The sequence below is a fragment of the Bos mutus genome, chromosome 9 (assembly GCF_027580195.1).
Source record: "Bos mutus isolate GX-2022 chromosome 9, NWIPB_WYAK_1.1, whole genome shotgun sequence".
NCBI classification, from domain to species: domain Eukaryota; kingdom Metazoa; phylum Chordata; class Mammalia; order Artiodactyla; family Bovidae; genus Bos; species Bos mutus.
In genome coordinates this window covers 27,440,264-27,455,770 of record NC_091625.1, presented here as the reverse complement: position 1 = coordinate 27,455,770, position 15,507 = coordinate 27,440,264, and positions in this window count along the sequence as shown.

The window sequence follows — 15,507 nt, the reverse complement described above, 5'->3', positions numbered from 1 at the left end:
TTTACTCTTCTATTTACCCTTCCTTTTAAAATCTGAGATTTTGACAATTCTTGGAAAATTAATTGTTCCAGTTTATATAATAAAACCATTAAGGATATACTATTGTGTATGAAAATAAGGATGCCATTTCCTAAAAATTGGTCAGTCACCACCCAAGGACTGAGAAATGTTTGGCAGTTCTTATATTGTACATAATAAAGACTCAAGTATTCATAAATATGGGCCAAAAAAAAAAAAAAAAACAACTACATCCCTTTGACCTGTTGACTCATAGCTGGTGGTAGCTTTAGGTGATAAACTGTGAGTTGCTAACTTGATACTCATTTCCATTTTCTTTGTCCTTACTTGAATCCAGTTTGTTTTGGGTGTTAATGTGCCCAACACGCACAATGGATTATTATCTGTTTCAGTTAATGTTGACAATTTTTTTCCACCTAATTTGTACAGCCTTATTTGCAGCCACAGGTGTCATGTGACCCAGTCTGGCTGCTGAAAGGCTTTCTCAAGGAGTGTTTGTTTTCTAGATGAAAGGGGTCAGATATGGCCAAAACTGTCATTTCTGCTTCCCTGTATAGTGTCTTAAGCATGGGTTTGATGCACAGAGCTTCTTGAAAACCCCAAATATCTTAGCCCTGTTATTTTTGAATTGCTGGACTAATAACAGCCACCAACTATATCCATTTAGTCTTCTTTTGTGAGAAAAATAAACTCTTACTGGTTTAAACTACAGTTAACTGGGTTTTCTATTGCTTATAGCTGAAAGCATTCCTAACTAAAATTGCATGCTTAGAATTGAATAAGCTTACTTCCAATACTAGGCGAAGAGATAAAAGGAAAGGGCAAATGACATGAGAGCACACCCCGAAGATTGTTTTGATTTTTGAAAAGTTTCTTTGAGCACTCTGTGCTTCACTATGATTGCCCTTACAATTTCTCAGTCAAATGTCCATAGATGAAACCATCTGCAGTTGCCATAAAACCAGAACTCATTTACAAGGGCAGGTCTTATAGAATATAACTCCTTTTCTAAGGCAGTCTCAGGGGATGACCTGCATTTACTAACTATTGCAGATTATACCTGATAGCAAGTAAGGGAGAGAAAAGGTTGATCTATAGGCTCATGGAAAATCATGAAAGTTGTTTAAATCAGGTTCTGGTGGTGGTGGTCTGGTCTTCTAATCTTGATGAGCCTCTCTGACCCCTTTAATCTTGCCTCAAGTGGTTTCCTGGCTGCTCCTCTCTTGATTACCAACTGTTCTGCCCTTTGGAACTCAGAGAAGGTTCGGAGGCTGGAGTCTTGCCTACAAGAAATGGAGGACAAAAAAGGCCTCCATGCCCAGGAGCCACACAGGACCATGCTCGGCTCAGCATTACAGTCAAGCCAGAAGTGGGGAGAAGGAAGGATTTATTACTTTCAGCAAGCATAGAGAACACCAGAGATCTTTCCAAAAGCAATGTCTCCTGGAACAGCAAAATTGGGGAAGTTTTAAGCTAAGGATACATGCGTATTCACGAAGGGGCTTGAGCAGAGGAGAATTCAGCATAAAATTGAAGGAAAGGTCAACAGAATCCAAGCTTTAGTTGATTGAAGTCACAGGGTCTACATCATCATCCCATCCTCCCCCTGGCTGTGAAACAGGAGGGAAGGGGGCAAAGTACAACCTTTGAAAGAATGACATAGCCCGAGGACACAACATAAACTGATTAATGTCAATTAGGCCCAAGATGGCAGACAAACCAACTTCTCCTAGACCCTGATCCTCAGTATAAGCTCATTATAACACATCACCTGAAGCTGAAGCTCCAATACTTTGGCCACCTGATGCAAATAGCCAACTCATTGGAAAAAACCCTGATGCTGAGAAAGATTGAGGGTAGGAGGAGAAGGAAGTGACAGAGGATGAGATGGTTGATGGCATCACTGACTCAATGGACATGAGTTTGAGCAAACTCAGGGAGACAGTGAAGGACAGAGAAGCCTGGCGTGCTGCAGTCCATGGGGTCAGAAAGATTGGACAGGACTTAATGACCAAAAAACAATACAGCAGTAAGCTAAATGATGCACCCAGAGATGCCATGACAGTTCCAAGGCTGCCCAAAAGACCGAAAAGTGGATGGTGGCCCAACTCCTGGAAATCTCTGCCTCTTCCCCAAAATAGAATAATGCCCCCACTCATTAGCCTATGAGCTTACCCAGCCCACAAAAACTAACTGTACCACATTCGGAGGCTGCACACCCTGTGCAATGGCCCACACTTGTCTTTGGAGTGTGTTTCTCCCAAGGCTGCTCTTGCCTTCTGCCATGGCCTACACTCTGTGTGTGGAGTGCGTGTCTCTCTAAGTAAACCTACCTCTTACCTATCACTTTGTCTCTCACTGAATTCTTCAAGAACCTGAGGTCCATTGGGTTCTGAAATGAAGTGTGTGATCTCAGTTGTAAGACAGTGGGTTTTGGCTGGCTTCAAGTCCTGGCCATGTGGGTTCAAGTCCCAAGCAGAGTTTTGGCCAGGTTTGAATCCCAGCACATGAGTTCAAGTCCCAATCTGAGGTGAACGGTTTCGGGTTGGGGGGCCTTAGTTCCTGCGGAATTCAAAGACTATGTAAGAGTGTTTTATATATATCCCTTGAGAAGGAGCTCAGACTCTGTTTTATTGATGAACTATTGTTTCTTGACTAGTTTTCCTTAGTCCCTGACTTCTCTCATTTCCTTTAAGATCACTGATTATTGCAACATCATCCACAGCAAGCATTGTGGCCAGGCCTAGATCACAAAATGGCTAAGGCCCAAAGTGACTTTTCTTATGTCAAGAAAACCATGCCTTGTTCTCTTTCTCTAGGGAAACCCCCCTTACCCTATCTGCTTACAGTACAGGCAGCTTATGCTTTAAAGACACTGACTCCCTAGTTGGTTTTCAGGGGAGTGTTTTTAAAGCCAGCATTTGAGACTGAGGGGTGCAGGATTCATGACTTTCTTCTGATTGGTGGTGAGGTAGCAGTGGTATTTCAGGAATCTACATCATCAATCTTCTCCTTCCAGCCAGTCTGGGGTCTAGTGCTCGGGTAAAGCATATAGTTTCCATCCTCCATCTGGATGGAAGGGAGTTGGTCTTAGTTCAAGAAGAACAGCTCAAGGATATCCATCATGTTGTTATCCCTTGAGGAGAAACTAGGACTCTGTTTCATAGCTTAATTATTGTCATTAGTTTTCTCATTTAATAGTTTTTCCTTTGTTTCTGCTGACCCTCACTTCTGTAGTTAGGAATTGCTTGTGCCTGCTCTCTGGAACTCAGGGAACGCCTAGGAGACTAAAGCCTTTTTCTATAAACAAGAAATGGGACACAGAGGGGCTCTTGTACCTAGAGGGTCTGATAGGACCCTGCTTTGTTTCATAGTTATCAATCTGCCTAGAATATCCAAAGAATATAGCAAAGTCCAGCCTTGTCTATCAGAAAACAAAATTCTGGTGGCTAGGATAAAGCAGAAGTAGGTTACAAGAAGCAGGCAATGGTTCTAGAATGTCACGTGAGCCTTGTGGCTAAATAGTTCATTTTCAGAGCAGAAAACCTGGCAAACTTGAAAATTTAAGCAAAAGTGTCTAGGTGATGGGTTGAAGAGTCTGGGTGGATCTAGGCAGACTGGTAAGGTTCAGACCAAGAGAGTTTGGAGTCTAGAAAATTCTCCAGTTTTGATGAAGTTGTAAAGTGTCAATCAGGAAATTAAACCAGAGACCAGAGATAGTTATTTGAGAAGACTGGTGATGGTGGTCTTGGTGGCTCTTAACACACAGATACCTATTGTCCAACAGGGGATAGATAATATTAATGCACACTCCTTACCCTGCACTCTTCTCAAGCTGAGATTTGTGACACCAGAGGGCCATTTCTGTATCCTCATAGCAATTTTCTGTGGGGAGTGCATTCCACAAAATGAAGATGCTAACTCAGCACTACTTGTGGTGGTTTGTGCATAGGTTATTGGCTTTCATATATTTGAAAATGTGACCCATGGTTAGGCTTTATATAGAACAAGACATAAATTAGAAATGAAGCAAGAATTGTATGGTTAATAGTGGACTGTGAATGAAGCACTATGATACTTTTATCTTATTCAATTTTATTGTATTATCATATGCAGGAAAAATGTTGATTCACGAAATTGATGTCATGATCCAAGACTAGGTCAGGACTATAAGTTGGAAAAGTCTGGCTTAGTTTCTATGAAGATTCATTCCAGATGTCCAGTTTCTCTGTTCTCTCTTTGATTTTCTTGGGTTACTCAAGTCAGGATTCCTCCAGCTCCTGTTTCTTCCAGCAACTGTCCCCATAAGCATTGACCCTGACTTGTAGCTCCAGTACATCATTGGTGCCTTTCATAATCCCAGGAGACGTTCACCAGTCCTGAACTTCCTGAATATCTTTACCTAATTGTCCTCAGCTATTTTCTGGAAGGAGAATTGAGCCATCTTAACACAGGCATGTTGACAACCAGTGCTATGCACTTTCTTTATTTTCTGCTAGCAGATATAGCCTATTTTTGTCCATCATTATGGGTCCAAATTGCTTATCAGAACATGAAATAAATGACAGAAAGAGACACAGTAGCAGGAGAAATACACTGAAGAACATGTCCCTCTCCAGGATAAAGTTGTAGAGCCCTATTGGCTGAGAGTGTTAGCCTGATCCTCATGGGCTGAAAGTTATAGTTTCATCTGCCAGGCTAGCCATTATTGACTGAAATCATGCAAAAGCACTTAAGGTACAAAAAAGCATTCACATAAGCTGTGCACTACATGGATCACATTTATATATACATATATAGTTTCTTTGGAAGGCATTTCAGAGTCTACTATTAAAATTAGTGCAGTAGTTTTAAGCAGAATGTTTGTGTAATCTGCCCTGCTGTTACCTCAGTTCTGGGATCAACATCTCCAGATGTTTCTTATTCTGCTTCAAAGTTCAGAAGGGTGTCTGGATAAGGAACGGAAATAGTCTCTTGTGATTTCTCTTTCTGCTGTCAAATTTTAGACACAGATCCATGAGATGTTGCTGGATACCCATTCTCTCCCCAAGGACTTCTTTGCAGAGTCTGTCCTCAGGTTCAGCTTCAGATTAACTTCACACCTTATGCTGTGGTCCAGCCTCAAAGCATCAGAACAAGATATAGTACTGTACAATAGTCGACTTTTGCTAAGATCATCGTTTTACATGTGTGTGTGTGTGTGTGTGTGTGTGTGTGTGTATAAAATTAGATCCTTTTATCTTTTTACATATTACTGAGAAGTCCTTACAAGAGCTGTCCCTGGTGGCCTCATAGTCTGAAATATGTTACTGATTAGCAAATGAGAAATAATTTTTCTGTTTAAGAATTGAAACAAAAAACCCGAGCATATTGGAATAGATTGTTCATTTACCCTAAATCAGTGCAATAGGAATTGCCAAAGTAATGACTAATATAAATAGAAAAGTACATTTTATCACAAAGATTTAATAACTAATTCAAAACCAGTGATGAGTGTTTTCCTGCATATAGTTCTAGAGAAAGAAGAATTCCTTTAAGAGCATGATAAAATAAGATTAAAATAAGTATTGTAAAAGTATGTGTCCCTGGAGTAAAGTTCTGAATTATACTAATGAGATACTGTTTAGGGATTTCATAGTCTAAGATATATTCTTTGATTTTTCACCGTGACACAAGAATGAATTTTGCCCTGGAGCTCAGTATTATTTTCTGCCATGTGTTAATTTTTTGCATGAATGCCTTATTTGCCATCGTTTAGCCTATGCTGCAGGTGGATTGTTAGCCATACTTATTGCTGATATTTTTGTTGGCTGAAGCTGAAGGACAGCTCAGGGTCTTGCCTAGCTCGAGGGTTTTGTGACTGTGAAGGCAATTTTCAAGTGTGATTTGTCATCGTAGAAAAAGACTGGCTTCTTAAATATTATCCTATGGGCCATGGTTTAGATTAACAAACTTTCTCAGTAGGTTCAGAACATTTGGTGTGTGTTTTAAAAGGCCCTGCTTTTTATTTAAGACTTCACTGTAACCACGACTGTGTTCATTCCTACAGGTATGCTTATTTACATAACAATGGAGAATTGAGTCAAATACTCTTACTAAACCATTGTTAGGTTTTAGCTGCTATGTTATAAAAGCTCTTTCTTTCTCTCTTAAAGCAGCCCAGTCATTTCATGTTATTCAGTCCCTTACAGAATTTACGGCCATAAAGTTTACAATGTGGTTTGCTTTAATTCAAATGCATTTACTTTGGTAGTTTTAGTAATTACATGTTTCCATCAGGGATGGTTGGAAAGAAGTGCAGTTGACAAACTATTGTAACAGGTTGACAACCACTGGGCTTATAAAGAGCCCGAGTTATCCCTGAGCTATAATTAGTAAGTGTGCATGATGCAGCTAGATTTTCTAAGGTGCTTATCACCTATTGAATATGCCTATTATTCTTTCCTCAAATCCTTGTAAATTGGGACAGATACATACCACTTGCTTTCACCCAAAATAGTAAAAAAGTGTTTTAAAAGGTATTTCTTATGACTTGCATTATTTTTTGAGCCCTTCAAGGAAAATATTGATGCAAAGGTATAATAAAACTATCTTTAAGAATCCTAGTGTTCTTCTCAAAGTGATTCTTATTTGTCCCCTTGTGGAAGGAGACATGCTTTGAAGTAGATAGTATGTGTTCAATTCTTTTCCCCCCAGCTTTACTGAGATATAATCGATGTGTAACATTATGTGAGTTTAAGGTGTTAAAGGGGCTTTTTTCCTGGTAGCTCAGTTGGTAAAGAATCCACCTGCAATGCGGAAGACCTGGGTTCAATCTCTGGGTTGGGAAGATCCCCTGGAGAAGGGAAAAAGGCTACCCACTCCGGTATTCTGGCCTAGAGAATTCCATGGACTGTATAGTCCATGGGGTCACAAAGAGTAGGACACAACTGAGTGACTTTCACTAAAAGTCTTGATTTGATACATTTATATATGGCAGAATGACACCATAACACTAGCTAATACTTCCATCCTGTCACATAGTTACTATTTCTTATTTTTGTGTGTGTGGTGAAAACATTTAAAATGTACTGTCTTACAGTATTACTAGTTATAATCACTACGATATGTATTAGATACTGAGAACTGGTTAATCTTATAACTAAAAATTTGCACACTTTGACCAGCATGTCCCTATTTCCCACCTCTACTTCCACACCCTGAGTAACCATGACTCTGCTACTCTGAGTTTGAATTTTTCAGATTCCACAAATTAAAGAGATTATACAGCATTTAACTGAGGTTCGTGACATTGTACAGGAGACAGGGATCAAGACCATCCCCATGGAAATGAAATGCAAAAAAGCAAAATGGCTGTCTGAGGAGGCCTTACAAATAGCTGTGAAAAGAAGAGAAGTGAAAAGCAAAGGAGAAAAGGAAATATATAAGCATCTGAATGCAGAGTTCCAAAGAATAGCAAGAAGAGATAAGAAAGCCTTCCTCAGTGATCAGTGCAAAGAAATAGAGGAAAACAATAGAATGGGAAAGACTAGAGATCTCTTCAAGAAAATTAGAGATACCAAAGGAACATTTTATGCAAAGATGGGCTCGATAAAGGACAGAAATGGTATGGACCTAACAGAAGCAGAAGATATTAAGAAGAGGTGGCAAGAATACACAGAAGAACTGTACAAAAAAGATCTTCACGACCCAGATAATCACGATGGTATGATCACTGACCTAGAGCCAGACATCCTGGAATGTGAAGTCAAGAGAGCCTTAGAAAGCATCACTATGAACAAAGCTAGTGGAGGTGATGGAATTCCAGTTGAGCTATTTCAAATCCTGAAAGATGATGCTGGGAAAGAGCTGCACTCAATATGCCAGCAAATTTGGAAAACTCAGCAGTGGCCACAGGACTGGAAAAGGTCAGTTTTCATTCCAATCCCAAAGAAGGCAATGCCAAAGAATGCTCAAACTGCCTCACAATTGCACTCATCTCACAAGCTAATAAGGTAATGCTCAAAATTCTCCAAGCCAGGCTTCAGCAATATGTGAACCGTGAACTTCCTGATGGGCAAGCTGGTTTTAGAAAAGGCAGAGGAACCAGAGATCAAATTGCCAACATCCACTGGATCATGGAAAAAGCAAGAGAGTTCCAGAAAAAACATCTATTTCTGCTTTATTGACTATGCCAAAGCTTTTGACTGTGTGGATCACAATAAACTGTGGGAAATTCTGAAAGAGATGGGAATACCAGACCACATGATCTGCCTCTTGAGAAATCTGTATGCAGGTCAGGAAGCAACAGGTAGAACTGGACATGAAACAACAGACTGGTTCCAAATAGGAAAAGGAGTACATCAAGGCTGTATATTGTCACCCTGCTTATTTAACTTATATGCAGAGTACATCATGAGAAACGCTGGACTGGAAGAAACACAAGCTGGAATCAAGATTGCAGGGAGAAATATCAATAACCTTAGCTATGCAGATGACACCACCCTTATGGCAGAAAGTGAAGAGGAACTAAAAAGCCTCTTGATGAAAGTGAAAATGGAGTGTGAAAAAGTTGGCTTAAAGCTCAACATTCAGAAAACGAAGATCATGGCATCTGGTCCCATCACTTCATGGGAAATAGATAGGGAAACAGTGGAAACAGTGTCAGACTTTATTTTTGGGGGCTCCAAAATCACTGCAGATGGTGACTGCAGCCATGAAATTAAAAGACGCTTACTCCTTGGAAGGAAAGTTATGTCTAACCTAGATAGCATATTCAAAAGCAGAGACATTACTTTGCCAACAAAAGTCTGTCTAGTCAAGGCTATGGTTTTTCCTGTGGTCATGTGTGGATGTGAGAGTTGGACTGTGAAGAAGGCTGAGTGCCGAAGAATTGATGCTTTTGAACTGTGGTGTTGGAGAAGACTCTTGAGAGTCCCTTGGACTGCAAGGAGATCCAACCAGTCCATTCTGAAGGAGATCAGCCCTGGGATTTCTTTGGAAGGGATGATTCTAAAGCTGAAGCTCCAGGACTTTGGCCACCTCATGCGAAGAGTTGACTCATTGGAAAAGACTCTGATGCTGAGAGGGATTGGGGGCAGGAGGAGAAGGGGACGACAGAGGATGAGATGGCTGGATGGCATCACTGACTCGATGGACATGAGTCTGAGTGAACTCCGGGAGTTGGAGATGGACAGGGAGGCCTGGCGTGCTGCGATTCATGGGGTCACAAAGAGTTGGACACGACTGAGCGACTGATCTGATCTGATCACATCTTTATTCACTCATCCATTGATAGACACTTAGGTTGTTTCTGTACCGAGTACTATATATATGAGAGTGTGTGTATATATATATATAATACAATGGCATATTACAGCTGTTTCTATATCTTGCCTATTACATAAGCATACACATGCATGCACACATACACACACTCATAAATAATGCTGCAGTGAACCTGGCATTGCTGATATCTCTAGGACATTCTGATTTCCATTGCTTTGTGTATATATTGGGCCTAATTCTTAACTCCATCCTTAGCTCATTCTTAGTGTTCTAATCTGTAAAATGGAAATAATGCCCACCTTAATTGGGTTGTAGGGAAGGTTTCAGCATAAAATATATGGAATGGGTATCACTCAAAGTGGGCATATTATAGCTATTAGTTTTTCCCCATGAAAAGAATCAATGTGACTTTAATAATTATCTCCACCTCATTGAAAATTAGACTAATATAACTTAGCTTCATTGGTTATTCCAGTGCACTTGAATTAAATAGCTGGAAGAATAATTTGGTTATGCTTTATGGATGTCATAACACTCTAGCTTGATAATACCATTTTCATACATTTATCAAATGCTTAGTGTTGTAAGAGTTTAAAAAAAACAAACAAATACTCTGTTCACAGGGCTGTGTTATTTGAATCATTGAATTTAAGTATTTACCTGTCAAATATCTTTGAGTGACTTCTTAGATAAATATTTGTATGCACTAATTGATTTCAAAGGGATTCTTTGAAGTTCTCTGTGTGGTCCTATGGGATAATTCCAGTTCCTTTCAAAATTTGCTAGGCCTAAAGCAAAAAACAAAACAAAACCAAGCATCAGTCCTTTCTTGTTTTCCCACACTTGTGCATTCTTCTAGCTCTTCACTTATGGGGTGCATTTTCCCCAGTTTCTGATGCAAGCAGCCTTAACATCCCATCTCCATTCCAGTTCATCCTCACCATGGTAGGATTTTGAATTAAATCACTTCCAGAATGGTAGACACTGTAGCTTGAACTGTGAGAATTATGAGATTCCCATTTTAACTCCTAATTAGACTTTAGACCTTGTCTTTTGACCTCAAGATTACCCCCAGCCTTCTCCTTGAGTCCCCATGCTATCATTTTGGTGCCGTCTCCCCACCAGTAACCTTACGATTTGGTCTCTTATTTCCCAGGACAGTTGTCTAGAGTCATATCTTCATCATCATAAAGCCTTACTCACAAGTCTCCTTTGGGCTATTGCTGTAGTCTTATCCTATGCCCTACTCTTACAGATACCTAATAAAGAAGCATATGCCTATGCCAGATCCACTCAGTCTCAGTAGCAAAGACTTTGATAAGGAAAGACATAAAACCTGAGAAATTAGGCTCTTGATTAATAAGACATTTACTTCTGGATAAAGAGAAACTATGAAGCAATCACTTGGAATTGGTGTTTATGTAGATACAGTGCAGTAAATAGCAACTTCTCTGGGTTATTATCAGAGTCCCGTGGACTACAAGATCAAACCAGTCAGTCCTAAAGGAAATCAGTCCTGAATATTCACTGGAAGGACTGATGCTGAGGTTGAAACTCTAATACTTTGGCCACCTGATGCGAAGAACTGACTCACTGGAAAAGCCCGTGATGCTGGGGAAGATTGAAGGCAGGAGGAGAAGGGGGTGACAGAGGATGAGATGGTTGGATGGCATCACTGACTTGACGGACATGAGTTTGAGTAAGCTCCGGGAGTTGGTGATGGACAGGGAAGCCTGGCGTGCTGCAGTCCATGGGGTCACAAAGAGTTGGGCATGGCTGAGCGACTGAACTGAACTGGGTTATTTACCGTACCTGTATCTTCAAAACTCTTTCACTGAACTCTTAAACTTAGGTCATATTTCAAGATTTGGACAGAACTTTGCTTTAGTATCTTGGAGTTTATTATGTTTATATTTCTGCCACCCTGATATTTAAGGAATAAGAGCAATGTCAAATGTGTTTTTGAAACTGTCACATCACACACATAGGCACCTGCATATATAAATTTTGTATGTGGAAACCTCAAGATTTATGAACCATGTTTTCAATATTTGCACAGTTATAAAGAATGGGTAAAATAATGGTGTTTCATTAATTGAAGATATTGATAACGCTTAAGATAATCAAGTACTCTCATTGAACTCTAGCTTCTTTCTTCCTCACTTATTTTATCCTGGGTCAGTATAACTGCTTATATTTGAGAAAATAGTTACTTTGCTAAAATACCCTCTTCTGTTGGAGAAGGGGATGACAGAAGATGAGATGGTTGGATGGCATCACCGACTCAACGGACATGGGTTTGGGTGGACTCCGGGAGTTGGTGATGGACAGGGAGGCCTGGCGTGCTGCGGTTCATGGGGTTGCAAAGAATTGGACACGACTGAGCAACTGAACTGAACTGAACTGAGGCCCAGGCTAAATGGCTCTCTCAGCTCCTCTCAGGGTTAGGCACTCCACCCCACGCCCCACCCCCCCCCAGCTTTTACCGCAGTGATTGTGTGACTGTATATATGCACATTTTGGTTTTGGCTGTTTCCACGAGTCTGCCTGTTTTCAGCTTGGAAACTGTCCAACTGCAGCCCTGGTTTGGCACATCCTGTTTCAGTATGTGTGATTCACGTCCTTCCTTTGTCTCCTTGTGTAGACTTTCACGACTTGTGTTGCCATGAGCAATCCTTGGAAATGAACTATTTCTACACAGTTGAATTTTAGAGATAATTAGCCAGTTGTGTCAAATCGAAACTTTTAATCACATGTAGTTCAAGCCAGATTAAACCATATTTAGAATGTTTAACCCTGATTCCTGTTGGGTAAGTCATAAAGGAATCCATTATGGATGACTGAGCCTTCAGCACAATTTCACCCTTAAATTATTAGACTATAATTTACGATAACATCTGTTTTAGATACCATGTCATTTCTTTAAACTGCATATTTTCCTTATGTCAGTATCAAGTTCATTCACTTTTTATTATGGCATTGGAGAATAGTGTATAATTAGTAACAGTTATTTCAAAATCTGTAACCACCTGTATAGTCTTATTTGCATAATAAAAAGGGAGGGTTATCAACTGTACAACAGTGTTGCTGTGTTCTTTTAGGTTAATGAGGAATTTAGTTGATGAGTAGAGAAAAGTAAAGTATTTCTCTTGGAATTGAAAAGAATCTACACTTAAATAATGATTTTAAAACTAAATCCCTATAATTTCGGAGGCATGCATCACTAATTTCCCTGAAATTTTATTTGTTGTCTATGTTTTTCCCTTACATGTTGACTGTATAGAGTACTATTAAAATGTGTTTCTTTTTAATACTTTTCTTTAAATGTGTATGATGAGATGCTGCTGCTGCTGCTGCTGCTGCTGCTGCTAAGTCACTTCAGTCGTGTCCAACTCTGTGCAACCCCATAGACGGCAGCCCACCAGGCCCCGCTGTCCCTGGGATTCTCCAGGCAAGAACACTGGAGTGGGTTGCCATTTCCTCCTTCAATGCATGAAAGTGAAAAGTGAAAGTGAAGTCGCTCAGTCGTGTCCGACTCTTAGTGACCCCATGGACTGCAGCCTACCAGGCTCCTCCATCCATGGGATTTTCCAGGCAAGAGTACTGGAGTGGGGTGCCACTGCCTTCTCCTATGATGATAGATGTGCCTTAAATGAAATTTACATTTTAATTTTTTAAATCTAATTTTAGATTAGAGCTAAAACTCTCATTGTGTTAATAACATTATCACTATGGAAATTTTCAACATGTCTTCCTAAAGGAACTTGAAATATTTTCACCATTTTCAGATGATTTGCCCTAAGAAAAAAGTGAACTCTGTCACTTACATCTGATGATTATATCATTGATTGTATTGTGCAACGAAAACCAGCTGGAATTGAGAGCAACCTGCTGAATTTTGGCTGACTCTAAAGAACTGTGATAAACTCTTTAAATTCTGTAATAACCTGACAAATTGGTTATATTATTAAGAAATCTCTATGTAGATATCCTTTTTTACTCCCTTTCTTGTTTGGTAAATGTAGAAATTCAAGCCAGCTGTGCTTGTGTTCTGGCATCAAAGGGAGGAGCCTTCCCAGGTGGCGCTAGTGGTTACAAACCCTCTGCCAATGCAGAGACTTAAGAGAGGCAGGCTCGATGCCCAGGTCGGAAGGTCCCCCGGAGGAGGGCATAGCAACCCCCTCCAGTATTCTTGCCTGGAGAATCCCATGGACAGAGGAGCCTGGCAGGCTATGGTCCATAGTCAGATACCACTGAAGCAACTTAGCACCCTGAGAAATGATCATTCAAGTGCCAACACTGGAGGTGGTTATACCTAGTAAAGAAAGCTTTTCATGCTGAAGCCTTTACTAAGTTTTGTATTTTGTCTCTCCAAGCTTGCTTTCTTGCACTCAAAAACAGAATGGAATCTCAGACCTTAAGAGTCACCTTCACCCTGTACCTCAGTGCCTTTAGGGGTCAATACCCTGATTGATGAGAAAAAGCAAGAAGTCTGCATGATTCAGTTATTCTAGCTCTTTGTCTTCAAGGTCAAAGCCCTAATCTAGGAAGCATGTTATAGCTAATATGTATCAAGTTTCACACAGTACTAGGACTTTTTCTTGACCTGATTATGACCCCTTTCAGATAAACTGAACATACGTGTCCATATTTATCCATGAAAAACCAGATTACATGAAAAGAAATTCACATGGGAGAGAGAGAATGCATTTCAAATGTTCTTGTGTAAAGCTAACTTATGTTTATTCCTCTCCAGTAGTCTTTCGTGTCTCTTCTTATTTCTCTCTCTGTACAGCACTAGAATGTTACATAGGTCCTGTGTATCCACAAGATGGATGTATTTTGTAATCCATCACGATGCTCTTAAGAATTTAAGAGCACATATCTGGCATCATCTACTTCTCTAAGCCATAGCCAGAGAATCACAGTCATGAGTTGGTAGGGCTTTGATAGCTCTTTGGGCTCCCTGGTGGCTCAGACAGTAAAGAATTTGCCTGCAATGCAGGAGACTCAGTTTCTATCTCTGGGTCGGGAAGATCACCTGGAGAAGAGAATGGCCACCCATTCCAGTATTCTTGCCTGGAGAATTCCATGGAGAGAGGAGCCTTGTGGGCTGTAGTCTATGAGGTTGCAAAGAGTTGGGCAAGACTGAGCAATTAACACTTTCAACACTTTCAGCATTTAATAGCTCTTTATCCTCTCCCATCTATTCCCTTTTCCCCACAGCTCCCAGAGGCTGAGTTCAACATCTCTCTGGCTTGTGTTCTTTGTTGGGTATCATGCTGCATTGTCCTTTGCTAACCTTCCACGTCAGCATTTGAGCTCTTTGATACCCAGGAGCTGAACTTTCTGATCAGGGAACAGGGAGCAGGAGAATAATTAAGAACTTTTCTGGTGAAGCAATCTGGAAGCAGAGGAGAAGCTAGTGATTTGGGAGAAGTCTGGTCTGAGACCTGTGATCTGTGATCTGGAAGGTGTACTGAGTGGGGAAAATTACAGCAAAGAGTGAAAAAGAGAGAGAGGGGGAAAGAAAAGAGAAGAGAGATAAACATAGAGTTGATTAAACATATTGATATTAATTCAGTTAGCATATTAGAGCAAATGTTTATTGTATGACATATGTGGTTATGGAGTAGAAAAGACTTAGCTGAAACTCAAGGAGATATTGAAGAATTAAAAAAAAAGTTAGAAACTTTGTATGGCTATGTAAACGTAGAACTGATCATATTAATTAATGAGAATTGTTTATCATTTGTAGCTAATTGTCATGCCACAGACTAGTGATTATGGATATCATGAATGTAATTTATTTGATTGTTACACTAAACTCCATTCATAATATACTCAATCTATTCAGTACTTCAACTTTCATGCTCAGGTGCTCAGAACTTAAATATGTAGAGCAGTTGGCATGAGATGCCATTCATTTCTTTTTCAAATTCTTCATTACTGAAATAACTAGGTAAAGAGTACTGATGAAAGCTGCAAAACATCACCTAATCATGTTTTTCCTTTAAAATTTCAGTGGAGTTAAATTTAACTTTTGTATTTAAAAGCATTATTTCATTCATAAACCTGACTATAAGTAAATATAAATTGCTATATATATTTCTTTAAATATACTTGAATGCTTCACTGGAAGGAAGGAAGGAAAGAAAGGAAGAAGACAGACCTAGTGTTTGGTTCTTGCTTCATGAGTAACAATTAATTATTATGAAAGGT